The sequence below is a fragment of the Mobula hypostoma genome, chromosome 5, assembly GCF_963921235.1.
Source record: "Mobula hypostoma chromosome 5, sMobHyp1.1, whole genome shotgun sequence".
In the NCBI taxonomy this organism is placed as follows: Eukaryota; Metazoa; Chordata; class Chondrichthyes; order Myliobatiformes; family Myliobatidae; genus Mobula; species Mobula hypostoma.
Window position 1 is genome coordinate 116,202,684 of NC_086101.1, and position 13,905 is coordinate 116,216,588.

Genomic DNA, 13,905 nt, shown 5'->3' on the forward strand with positions numbered 1-13,905 from the left:
TATGTTACAAAAAAAATAACGTAAAGGAGGAATGAAGAAGGAATATTCATGGATTCATGAACTGTTCAGAAATCTGATGGGGGAAGAGATGTTTACAGATACACCATTCAAAGCGTCCTGTCCAGCTGCAACATGGCTTTGTATGGCTGCTCTGCCCGTGACCACAAGAAGCTGTTGCAGACACAGCTCAGCACATCATAGAAGTCAGCCTCCCCCTGTTGGCTTAATCTTTCTTAAAAGTTTGAGTGTAGATTTTTTAGGCTCCTGTATCTTTTCCCTAGGTTACAACAGGATTCCATTTCTTTAAAGGGTTCATCACCGGGACAGTGTGTACAGTCACAAATGTAGCTGTGAGCTGAGTTCCCAGGTGGTGGAAAATGTGAATTTATCCCGGGGTGTCAGGTCTCCTGGTTGCTGGCTCATATGTACAGCATTTAACCCAGGTGAACCCGTAGGAGAAAAGATATTGGTGCTATTTGATATTGTTTGAGATGATACAGCAATACAAAACGTATCACCTTGATTGAGCGTCGGAAAGCGTAGTAGTTAGTGGGATGCCGTTACAGCTTGGGGCGTCGGAAAGCATAGCGGTTAGCGGGACATTGTTACAGCTCGGGGCGTCAAAAGGTGTGGCAGTTAGTGCGATGCTGTTACAGCTCAGTGTCGGAAAATGTAGCGTTAGCAGGATGCCATTGCAGCTCAAGGCGGTGGAAAACATAGCAATTAGCAGGATGCTGCTACAGCTCGGTGTCGGAAAGTGCAGCGGTTAGTGCGATGCTGTTGCATCTCGGGGCATTCGAAAGTGTAGGCTGTCGGAAAGCTTAGCGGTTAGTGGGATGATGTACAGCCTGGGGTGTCGGAAAGTGTAACGAATAGTGGGACGCTGCAGCTCGGGTGTTGGAAATCGTAGTGGGTAGCAGGACACTGATACAGCTTGCTGTCGGAAAGTGTAGTGGTTAATGGGACGTCGTTACAGCTCGGCGTGTCAGAAAGCATAGCAGTTGGTGGGACGCCGTTACAGCTCGGGGTGTCAGAAAGTGCAGCAGTTAGCGCGATGCTTTTGCAGCTCGGGGTGTCGGAAAGCCTAGCAGTTAGCGCCATGTTGTTACAGCTCGAGGTCAGTGTTCAATTCCAAAGTCACCTGTAAGGAGTCTTTACATCCTCCCCATGGAATGTGTGGGTTTTCTCTGGGTGCTCTGGTTTCCTCCCACAGTCCAAAGACATATATTATTAGGTTAATTGGTCATGGTAAATTGTCCCGTGATTACCCTAGGGTTAGGTCCGTGGGTTCCTGGGTGGCGTGGATCAAAGAGCCCAGTCCGCACTGTATCTTGTTGGATCGGTCTTATTTTTCTGACCCTTGGGGGTCAGGAATGGCAAGGAATTCTAACTCTTAATGATTGTTTATTTTAAAGTTTAAAGAATGGTATAGGCATTTGAAACTAAGTGAAGAGCTGAGAATGAGAAGCCAAGCAGAGATTCAGTAGATTCAATGAAGAGAAAAGATAGCATCTCTGAAAATTCCATCACCTTTATAATCCATATAACAGAAATTGCTTAATCAAGAATAAACCAATCCATAGTTGTACAATTACATCACCTAGGTAATGTGTTAACACCTTGCCAATGAAAAATGAGAGATGTGATAAGCCGTTAGTTTAGCTGCTATACCACTTTCTGCCAGTAAGCAGGATCAAACCACCTCGTACTATGAAAAATACATACGTGTGCTAAAAACAAAGATACAAATTATGATTGAAGTATGACTTTAGTCTTACATTAATTCGTATAAAATTTAGAAAAAGTATTTGAAGTGGATTCCAAGAATATCTACATGAGTAAGTAAAATGCTTCAGATGATAAGAATGCACGTGGAAGTAGGAGCAGAGACTATTTGTTTTCTCAAACCTTTCCCACCATTCCATGCGATATTTCTGATCTGTCCCCATCCTTGACTCCTCTTCCGTGGCATCTCCCTAAGCTCTCGATTTGCCGATATATCTACCTCCTCTTCCAGCCTCCATAGGCCTCTGCAGGAGAATGCTAGGCACTACAAGAAGAAATACAGATACTCCTCATTTTTAAGTGACAGCCCATCATTTTGTCGCCAAGATCCCTCCAGTAGAATCACAGAAAAGTACAGTGCAGAAATAATGCTCTTCGGCCCATCTGATCTGTTCTGAACCATTGACCTGCCCAGACCATAGCCCTTTATACCTTTTTTAAAACTTATTTTGCTTCTTTGTAAGGGTTGGTCAGACTGCATTTGGAGTATTCTGAGCAGTTTAGGGCCCCTTATCTGAGAAAGGATGTGCTGGCATTAGAGGGGGTCTAGAGGAGATTCACGAGAATGATCCTGGGAATGAAAGTGTTAACGTCTGAGGAGTGTTTGAGGCTCTGTGCCTGTGCTCACTGGAGTTTAGAAGAATGGGGGAATCACTTTAAAACCTATTGAATATTAGAAGACGGTAGTGTGCCTTGGATTTTGCCACAGTAGGGGTCTCAGACCAGAGGGCACATCCTCAGAGAAGAAGAATGTGCCTTTAGAACAGACATTGAGGAGAAATTTTGTTAGCCAGAGGATGATGAATCTGGAATTCATTGCCACAGATGGCTGTGGAGACCAAGTCATTGGGTGTATTTAAAGTGGAGTTTGGGTTCTTGATTCGTAAGGGCATCAGGGGCTACCAGGAGAGGGAAGGAAAATGGTGTTGAGAGGGATAATAAATCAGCCATGATGGAATGGCGGAGCAGACTCAATGAGCTGAATGATCTAATTCTGCTCCCATGTCTTATTTCTTAGCTATGGAGTCTAGGATCAGCTTGGAAAGCAAGGGCTAGGCCATATGGGACAGGTGATACATAAAATGTGATTTAAAAAAAAAAAATTGGGTTTTGATAAACCCTAAGATTTTAAGGGCATCAAATGATTTAGAGACAGTAGTGGGAAATGGCACTGTGTGATTTCATGGCACCTTCAGGGTATTAGAGTCTTAAGAATCAGGAATTTATGTTCAAATTGTATAAAACTTTGGTCAGGCCATATTACTGTGTACAGTTCTGGTTGTCCCATTACAGTTCAAAGTACAAAATAACTTATTATCAAAGTATATATGTCACCACATACAACCTGAGATTCATTTTTTTGTGGATATAACTCAACAAATTTATGTAATAATAACTACAACAGAATCAATGAAAGACCACCTGTTTTGGTGTTTAGCCAGAGTGCAGGAGAGGCAAACTGTGCAGGTGCAGAAAGAAGAAACAATAATAAACAAATAAGCAATAAATATTGAGAACCTCTCACGAAGAGTCCTTGAAAATGAGTTCGTTGGTTGTGGGAACACTTCATTGATGGGGCAAGTGAAGTTGAATGAAGTTATTCCTTTTGGTTCAAGAGCCTGATGGTTGAGGGGTAATAGCTGTTCCTGAACCTGGTGGTGTGAGTCCTGAGGCATCACCTCCCTGATGGCAGCAGCGAGAAAGCATGTCCTCAGTAGTGGGCGTCCCTGATGATGGATGCTGCTTTCAAAGGTTCATTTAATGTCAGAGAAATGTATACGATATACATCCTGAAATGCTTTTTCTTTGCATCCACGAAAACAGAGGAGTGCCCCAAGAATGAACAACAGTTAAATATTAGAACCCCAAAGTCCCCCCCAGCTCCCCTCCCTCCCAGGAGCGGCAGCGAGCAACAATCCCCCTCCCCCACCAGCAAAAATAAAGCGCGCCCACTACCGGCACTCAAGCATGAGCAAAGCAATAGCAAAGACACAGACCTGCAGTTACCCCAAAGACTACATTCTTCACCTGATAATTTGATACGCTGCAGGTTCTCTCCTAATATGGGAGAAAGAGATGACTCCATTTTCCAACGAGCGGGGAGAGATAACAAACAACTCACAGGTTTATGATGTTAAAAGTCCGTTACTTCGCTTTTTTCGAGCTCTGTGCCTGAAGATTGCAGTGATCCCGGGTCCCCAGGCACACAGCAGATGTTCCAACTCCCTCAACAACACACGAGTCTCCTGTGGCGACACTGACCCTTGATCTGCCCGTCTCCAGTTCCTCGAGATCCCAGGCTTCTGAATCCATGCCGAAATCTTTTTTTTTAAAATCTTTTTATTGAGTAAGTATACAAAAAAGGTAAGCCATATAAACATTAATACAATGTTAAAGTATAATAAAACTCCAAAAGGTATCAATACCAAAAAAAATACTACAAACAATGTAATTTAAACATAAGAAACCAAGATAACATAATAGTATACTAAATTTTATATATATCAATGGAAAAAAAGAAAAAAAAACCCCAAAAAAAAAACCCACCGTGCAACTAACTAAAAGCAAGGCAAAGCAATGGGCTAACTTGAAACCAAACAGAGTTAAACTTAAAATCACGTCCTCAATCCCGACCTCCATTAAAAACAGTGAAAAAAAAACAAGAAGGGTAAATATTACATTAAATGAAAATATCGAATAAAAGGTCCCCAAATCTGTTCAAATTTAAATGAAGAATCATAAAGGTTACTTCTAATTTTCTCCAAATTCAAACATAAAATCGTCTGAGAAAACCAAAAAAAGGTAGTTGGAGCATTAAGCTCTTTCCAATGTTGTAAAATACATCTTTTCGCCATTAAAGTAAGAAATGCAATCATTCTACGGGCTGAAGGGGAAAGATTACTAGAAATTTTAGGTAGTCCAAAGATAGCAGTAATAGGGTGAGGAGAGATATCTATATTTAATACCTTAGAAATAATATTAAAAATATCTCTCCAAAAAGTTTCCAGAGTAGGGCAAGACCAAAACATATGAGTTAAAGAGGCTATCTGCCCCGAACATCTATCACAGAAAGGATTAATATGCGAGTAAAAACGCGCTAACTTATCTTTGGACATATGTGCTCTATGAACCACTTTAAATTGAATTAGGGAATGTTTAGCACAAATAGAGGAAGTATTAACTAATTGTAAAATCTGCCCCCAATCATCCACAGAAATGGTAAGCCCCAATTCCTGTTCCCAATCTACCCTCATCTTATCAAATGGAGCTTTCCTAAGTTTCATAATAATATTATAAATCATAGCCGATGCACCTTTCTGACGTGGATTGAGGTTAATTATCGAATCTAAAATATATGTAGGAGGAAGCATTGGAAAGGAAGAAAGTATAGTACTTAGGAAATTTCTAACTTGTAAATATCTAAAAAAATGTATTCTTGATAAGTTATATTTATTAGATAATTGTTCAAAAGACATAAGGGAACCATCTAAAAATAAATCCAAAAACCGTAAAATACCCTTAGTCTTCCAAGTTTGAAAAGCGCGATCCGTAAAAGAGGGAGGAAAAAATATGTTACCTAAAATAGGAATCGCTAACCCGAATTGATTAAGATCAAAAAATTTTCTGAATTGAAACCAAATGCGCAAAGCATATTTAACTATCGGGTTAGAGACCTGCTTAAGGCGTTTCGAATCAAAAGGGAGAGAGGAGCCTAAAATAGAGCCAAGTGTATAACCCTGAACAGATTGTAATTCCAATGCTACCCATTTAGGAATAGATAGTATGTCCTGGTCAAGTAACCAAAATTTCATATGTCGAATATTAATAGCCCAATAATAGAATCTAAAGTTAGGTAATGCTAAACCTCCATCTCTCTTAGCTTTCTGTAAATGTATTTTACCCAGTCTCGGATTCTTATTCTGCCAAATAAATGAAGAAATTTTAGAGTCAGCTTTATCAAAGAAAGATTTTGGAACGAAAATTGGTAATGCCTGAAACATATAAAAATTTTGGCAAAAAAAACATCTTATCTGCATTAATACGACCAATCAAAGTTAAATATAAGGGAAACCATTTAGATGAAAGTTGAGTAATATGGTCTATTAATGGTAAAAAGTTAGTCTTAAATAAATCTTTGTATTTACAAGTAATTTTAATCCCAAGATATGAAAAATAATTATTAATCAATTTAAATGGAAATTTATAATATAAGGGAAGATGTTTATTAATCGGAAAAAGTTCACTCTTACTAAGATTTAATTTATAACCTGAGAAAAAAACAAATTGTGCTAATAACTCTAAAACAGCAGGAATGGATTTCTCAGGATTAGAAATATATAAAAGTAAATCATCAGCATAGAGTGATAATTTATGGGACTTTAATCCCTGAGTTATCCCAGTAATATTTGAAGATTCTCGAATAGCAATTTCAAGAGGTTCTAATGCAATATCAAATAATAGGGGACTAAGAGGACAGCCTTGTCGAGTACCTCGAAAGAGAGGAAAAAAAGGTGAGTTTAAAGAGTTAGTACGAACCGAGGCTACAGGGGAATGATATAACAGTTTAATCCAGGATATAAATTTCAAACTAAAATTAAACATTTCAAGCACCTTAAATAAATAAGGCCATTCTACTCTATCAAAAGCTTTCTCGGCATCTAAAGAAATAACACACTCAGGAACATTTTGTGAGGGAGTATAAACGATATTTAACAATGTACGAATATTATAAAAAGAGTAACGACCTTTAATAAAACCCGTTTGGTCTTCCGAAATAATAGAAGGAAGTACTTTTTCTAGTCTATTTGCTAATAACTTAGAAAAAACTTTAGAATCAACATTTAATAAAGATATTGGTCTATAAGATGCACATTGAGCAGGGTCTTTATCCTTCTTTAGTATTAGAGAAATTGATGCTCTATTAAAAGATTCAGGAAGTTTACCAAGTTTCAGAGAAGCCTCAAAAACCCTACAGAGCCAAGGAATCAATAAAGAAGCAAAACATTTATAAAATTCAACAGTAAACCCATTCGGGCCAGGAGCTTTCCCCAGATTCATAGAAAAAATAACATTCTTAATCTCATCCATTGTAATGGAAGTATCTAATAAAGAAGACATATCCTGTGAAATCTGAGGGAAGTCTAACTTATCTAAAAAATCATTCATATATTTAGAATCTCGAGGAGACTCTGATTGATATAAAGAAGAATAAAAATCACAAAAGGTTTGATTAATCCCCACATGATCCAGTATCAATCGATCATTTTGGTTATAAATCTGATTGATTTGAGATTTAACATAATTTGATTTCAATTGATTAGCCAGCAGCTTGCCAATTTTGTCACTGTGAACATAAAAGTCACTTCTTGTTTTCTTTAATTGGTTTACAATCGAGGACGAGAGTAGTAAACTGTGTTCCATTTGAAGTTCAGTTCTTTGTTTGTATAACTCCTCAGAAGGAGCCATAACATATTTCTTATCAATTTCTTTAATCTTGTCCACAATTGCCATCTCCTCCTGCTTCTGTTTCTTCCTCAAAGCAGCAGAATACGAAATAATCTGACCCCGAATATAGGCTTTAAAAGTGTCCCAAAGAGTGTTAACCGAAATATCTTCTGTATGGTTAATTGTAAAAAAAAGCTCAATCTGTTCATTCATAAAATTAACAAAGTCCGAGTCCTGAAGCAACAGCGAATTAAAACGCCATTGTCTATTATTTGGTATATTGGCCATAATTTTAATAGAAAGCTTAAGTGGAGCATGATCCGAAATGGTTATAGAATCATAATCACATTTAATCACTGAAGGAATAAGACGAGAATCAATAAGAAAATAATCAATTCTTGAATAGGAATGATGAACATATGAAAAGAAGGAAAAATCTTTTTCCTGAGGATGCAGAAAACGCCAAATGTCCGTCGACCCAGAATCAGAAAGGAAAAAATTAATCAAATTTGCAGATTTATTAGGTAAGGTCCGTAAAGGAGCCGAACGGTCCAAAGCTGGAGACAAACAGGTATTAAGATCTCCGCCCCAGATCAATGAAAACTCGTTCAAATTCGGAAACTGATTAAACAATGATTTATAAAATTCCGGACAATCCATATTAGGAGCATAAACATTAACCAAAACTACTTTTTTATTAAATAGTAAACCACTAACCAATAAAAATCTACCATTCGGATCAGAAATAATATCCTGTTGTATAAAAGTAACTGAGGAATCTATAAAAATAGAGACGCCTCGAATCTTAGCATTGGAGTTCGAATGAAATTGTTGGCCCTTCCAGAATTTAAAAAAACGTAGTCTGTCCCCCCTCCGTACATGGGTCTCTTGTAAAAATAAAATTTGTGCTTTAAGTCTCCGGAACACTTTAAAAACTTTTTTCCTTTTAATAGGATGATTAAGACCGTTAGTATTCCAGGAGACAAAATTAATAATAGACTCCATAAATCCTAAAGTCAACCCACAACAAGGAGGATTGACGATAGGCTCGACCCACAAACCCGGAGAGGAAACAGAACATACGAAAGATACCGGGAAAAAGGACGCAACCAGTACTTCAATAATGTATATAGCCCAAAGAGAAACAAACTAAAACGTGAAGCCCCTCCCACCACCCTGCCCCAAGACCCCAAGGCAAAATCTAAAGCAGACCCGCCCAAAAGAAGCAAGCGCTAAAACTACCCCCATGACTTCCGGTATACGCTCCCTAAAAAAAGGTATAAATATGAAAAAGATCAGCTAATTGTAAAACAGTAAAAAAGTAAAAAAAAGGTAGCTCAATTAAAATACACACACAACAGAACAAAAGCCAGAAAATATATATTAAAAAAAACCACAATAAACCCCAAATCCATGAATAAACACAGCAACAAGAAAAAATAAGATTATTGACATAAAGTGGTTATAAAAAGCAAAACAGAATAAAATTTTAAAAAAACTACAAAATTTAAGGCCACACAGGAAATACGTAAGATGACAAAAAGGAAGTAACCACCCAGAATCCCCTGGAAAAAGAAAGAAATGACGCAGTTGAAAAGAAAGTTTAGCAACCATATTAAGAAATCAAAAATAAACTTTTCTGCCCAAATAGGGCACGAAAAAGTTAAAACCAACCAATTCACAGCCTCCGATCAACGGAGATAATTAAAAAAATAACAATTAAGATGTTGAAGGTGAAAGTTGATCCAGATAACTCTGGGCATCCGATGGAGAATCAGAAAAACGAAGGACTCCATCTGACATGCGAATCCTTAGACGTGCAGGGTACAGCAACGCTGGTCTTAAATCCATCTTATAGAATTCCGACATCACAGATCTGTAGCGAACCCGTTGGTCCCAGATTGGTTTACTGAAATCTTCCACGAATCGGAACCTAAGATCCGAAAAATCAATGAAACCTTTAGATCGAGCGAATCGAAACAGTCTCTTCTTGTCTTGAAAGTAATGAAAACGTAAGATAACATGCCTAGGTCTATCTGACCTAGACGAGTATGATGGGATTCTGTGAACACGATCCAGTAGCAGTGGTTGGTCAGGAAATACAGTAGGGAATGCATCTTTTAAAAGTTGAGAAAAATACTTCATGGGGTTATTAGATTCCACAGCTTCCCGCACCCCAATCATTCGTAAATTCTGCCGTCGCATTCTAGATTCCAAGTCAGAGTTTTTAAAAGTCAGAAAGTCAAGTTTCTTCTTCATTACATTAATTGTTTCTTCGATTTTCCCCATCTTAAGCTCACTTTGTTGCGCGGATTTTTGAAGATCAGATATAGCCGACTGATGTTCCGCAATAAATGTTTGCATCTTATCAATTGAATCGGCAATTTTCTGGAGATTAGTTGAGATTTCCGTATGAATCAGGTCTTTAACAGAGTCTGCAATTTCCGTAGGAATCATCTCCCTAACAGAGGTTGAAATTTCCCTCTGAATTAACTCCGATATAGCCTTCAAAGTCACCGGTGATTCAGTCGGGGGGAGATCCGTACCTTTCGGTTTAACCGGAGGTTTACCATCCTTGCCGTTTTTCCCGTTCTTAGACATAGCAGATCTAAGTTTCATCCAGTTGTCGGAGAATTCAGTTTAATTCAAAGTATTGTAAGAGTTGATGCCTTAATGGTTAATTAAAGTATAGCTGACCATAAAGGAAAAAAAACTCAGAGGTAATGGAGCGAGTCAAGAACGCGACTTCACTCCATGAGCGCTACCGGAAGTCTCCATGCCGAAATCTTAGGCCGAGACTTTGACATGCTGAATAGCAGCTGATTGTGGAACCCTGAGAATGGGTCCCATTCCTGCAAAGAACTGAAGTCAGTGTGTAACTCCAGGTCAGGATCTTCAAAGGAACCCTGAAAGGGAAAAATAGAGATATTAAAGGTGGAAATAGAGCTGTTTCTGAAGATACAAGCAAAGGAGTCGCCATTGGGTGCCATAACTACTTGGCTCTGCCTCCTGCGATAGTGTTTCATGTAGATGTGCTCAATGTTTCGGACAGTTTTGTGTGTGATGGACTGGGCCATATTCATTACATTTTGTAAGATTATCCCTTTAAGGACATCGGTGTTTCCATACCAGGCTCTGATGCAGTCAGTTAATATACTATCCACTACACATCAACAGAAGTCTGTCAAAGTTTTAGATGTCATGCCAAATCTCTGCAAACTCCGAAGGAAGTAGAGGCACTACCATGCTTTCTTCGTAATTGCACGTAAGTGCTGGGCCCAGGACAGATCCTCCAAAAATATTAACACATACGAATTTAACGTGTCTGATTCCCTGATGAGGACTGGCTCATGGACCTTTGGTTTCCTTTCCCTGAAGTCAATAATCACTCCTTAGTCAATAACAGGAAGCATGTGGCAACATTGGAGAGGCTGTGGAAGAGGTTCACTGGGATGCTACCTGGATTGGAGAGTGTTTGCTATTAGGGGAGTCTGGACAAAACTGGACTGTTTTCACTGGAACTTCAGAGGTAGAGGTTGATCCGGTAAAGGTTTATAAAATTGTCGGAGGTATAACAACACAAAAGATGCTGGAGGAACTCAGCAGATCAGGCAGCATCTATGGAAAAGAGTAAATGATGGACTTTTCAGACCGAGACCCTTCTTCAGGACTGAGAAGGAAGGGGGAAGATGCCAGAATAAAAAGGTGGGGGGAGGGTAAGGAGGACAGCAAGGAAGTTGCTAAGTTAGGTGGGCGGGAACGTTCAACAGCTGGAGAGGAGAGTAGACCGTAAGAGAAAGGGAAGGAAGAGGGGACCTGGGGTCAGTAATAGGCAGGTGAGAAGTGAAAGGTCAGAGATGGGAACAGAGGAAGGGGGAGGGAATTTTTTTTTAAACCGGAAGGAGAAATCAATATTCAAGCCATTTGGTTGGAGGCTACTCAGATGGAATATAAGGTGTTGCTCTTTCGTCCTGAGGGTGGCCTCATCTTGGCACAAGAGGAGGCTTTGGATCAACATGTTGGAATGGGAATCAGAATTAAAATGTTTGGCTACCAGGAAGTCCCATTTATGGCGGATGGTGTGGAGGTGCTCAATGTAGCGGTCCCCCAATTTTTATCAGGGGCTTAGACAATCAGAAGTTTTTTCTTCCCATGGTAGGAATCTCAAATACTAAAGACTATAACTTAAGGTGAAGGGTGGAAAAGCTTAAAGGAGATACACAGAGTATTTTTTTACACAAACAATACAGATAGTAGTAGATGGCTGGAATGTGCAGCCTGGGCTAGTGGTGGAGGTGGACTTGATCGTGAAGGTTGAGGCATTTGGGTAGCTGAATGTGCAGGCAGATAGGTTTCATTTAATTTGGCATCATGATAGTACAGACCCAGTGGACCAAATTGCCTGTTTTATGCTTGTTGGATCTTAGTAATTATCAATCCTTGGCTTCTTTTAGGAGTTCAGGAATAAGAAAGAAACTTTGATTCATTGATTTTCAAGATTGTTTATAAAGTTTAAACAAAAATACAATACAACGTAACAAGGCAAATGAGAGACAAAATTAGAGATTCGATTCGAAAAGATAGTGCCTTTGGAAAAATCTATCACTTATCAATGCGGGACTGCAGCAAATATTACGCCAGCCAAATTGGGAGAAGATTATTCTTGAGCATCAGCTGGCTGTGAAGCAGCGTGACCAATTCTCCCTGGTCTCCACCCATGGAGATCGAGAGGGGCACAAAATCGACTGGGCATCAGTGAAAATCGTGGCGCAAGCAAACACGCCGCATGAAAGAGAATTCCTCGAAGCATGGTTTTCCACAAACAATCCTATAAACAGACAGCAACACACATCAAAGTTGCTGGTGAACGCAGCAGGCCAGGCAGCATCTGTAGGAAGACAGGTAGACTTCGATCCTGTTTAAGAGCCGATATGGGCAAACTCCAGACCACAATGCATGAAGTTTGCCACGCAACCAATCAGCGATGAGAATTCCTCCCCATATCGCAGCTGAGTTTCCAAAATGCTGACCAATTAGCTGATTGAAAAGTAAATAATGGCCAAGCATTTGGTGGACACATCACAATCAACAGCACACTGATGGCTCCTCGTCTAGTGTTGAAACGTTTACAAGTAAATTGTTAAGATCAACCCAACTATTACCTTTATACTAGAGGTAATAGAAATTCTTCAGATAGAGATAAGCCAGTTAAGAGGCTATATAATTAAAACAATTATAATGCGTGTCATGTGCTAGTACTAATTAAAAAAAGTGGAAAGGTGTATGTAACTGCTATACCACCTTCTGCCAGTAAGTGGGGACAAACCACCACATACCGTGAAAAGTACGAATTTGTTAAAAATACCAGTAAGAAAGAAACTACAATCTTAGTCTTGCATTAATTCAACTAATACCTCAAAGTATATATTAAAAAAAAACTAATTCCAACATGCTCTTGCCATCCCTTGGTGAAATTACAATCATAGAACCGATTGTGTTCCAGGAAATCCATTTTAACCATCAAATTTTAAAGCGAGAGTCCCTCCTGTCTCTGCCACTTGGGTTCACTCATGAGATGTGCATAGTCGCATCTTGCTGAGGAAGTTGAGGTGACCGAAAACTATTCTTTTGAGCAGAATGGTTCTTAAACTATTCTGCTCAAAGAGACAGAATTTCTTCTTGCATTTAAGTCCATGATGCAGCTGGTTTCAAAGTACTCTGATATAGAAGAGTGGTGGGATGCACGTTTTATACTTTTTTTAAGGTATTAGATGAATTAATGTAAGACTAAAATCATAGTTTAATCATAATTTGTACTTTTTTAAAACTCATACTTTTCCTCGCCACTTACTTGCAGAAGACACTATAACAATTACATATACCTTTTCATCTTCCATTGGCTAAGTGTTAGCACATTGCCCACGAGTTATAATTGTGCAACCATTGATGGTCTTATTCTTATCTAAAGAATTTTGTGTTATCTGGATTATAAAAGATGATGGATTTTTCAGAGGCGCCATTTTTTTTAGCTTTTTAATCTTTGCCGTCTTTGCTTCTCAGCACTTTGCTTAGTTTGCTTAGTATTTGTATGTTTGTTTAATCTTTGAAATCATTAAGAATTAAAACTTCTTGCCATTTTTGACCTCCAGAAGAACCCTAAGGAACAGAAAAATGACAGATCCAACAAAAGGAAAGTATTTTCTAGTATTTCAGTGATGCGGAGCGGTGTTGGAGCTTCACTCTGCATCAACTGTGCTGGCATAATTTGAGTGATAGACATGATGTAGGAAGAACTCTAAACCTTCCTCTATCTCTCCAGGGAGCGGTTTAGAGCTAAACTAGAGGCAGAAACAGACTGCATTGCCTTTTGTTTGATCTTGCAATTCAAGAGGTCATGTTTTTCTGCTGGAAACAATCAACAGATAAAACAGGAATTTCTACAAGGGGACAGAATAAATTCAGGATGTGTTTTCCCTGACTACTTTTGTTTACAGTCTTTATTCATGTTCCTTTTTTCTGTCAACTGGGTAAGTTCCACATCTTATTTGCATGACAGCTTGATCCTGCCCCATCGGATGCATTCCCTTTGCCTCATCCATTCCCTCTCCAATTCTGTCTGTAGCTTTGGGGTGGCATGTTAGAGTAAGTGGTTACTACTTACTGCTGCCGCTGCTA

General features: G+C 39.0%; 1 protein-coding gene across 2 annotated transcripts in view; it reads left to right on the forward strand.

The window, feature by feature from the left end:
• neurl4 (neuralized E3 ubiquitin protein ligase 4) overlaps positions 1 to 13,905 on the forward strand; it is a 134,583-nt gene that overhangs the window by 17,684 nt on the left and 102,994 nt on the right. The gene's annotated exons all lie outside the window — the stretch shown is intronic.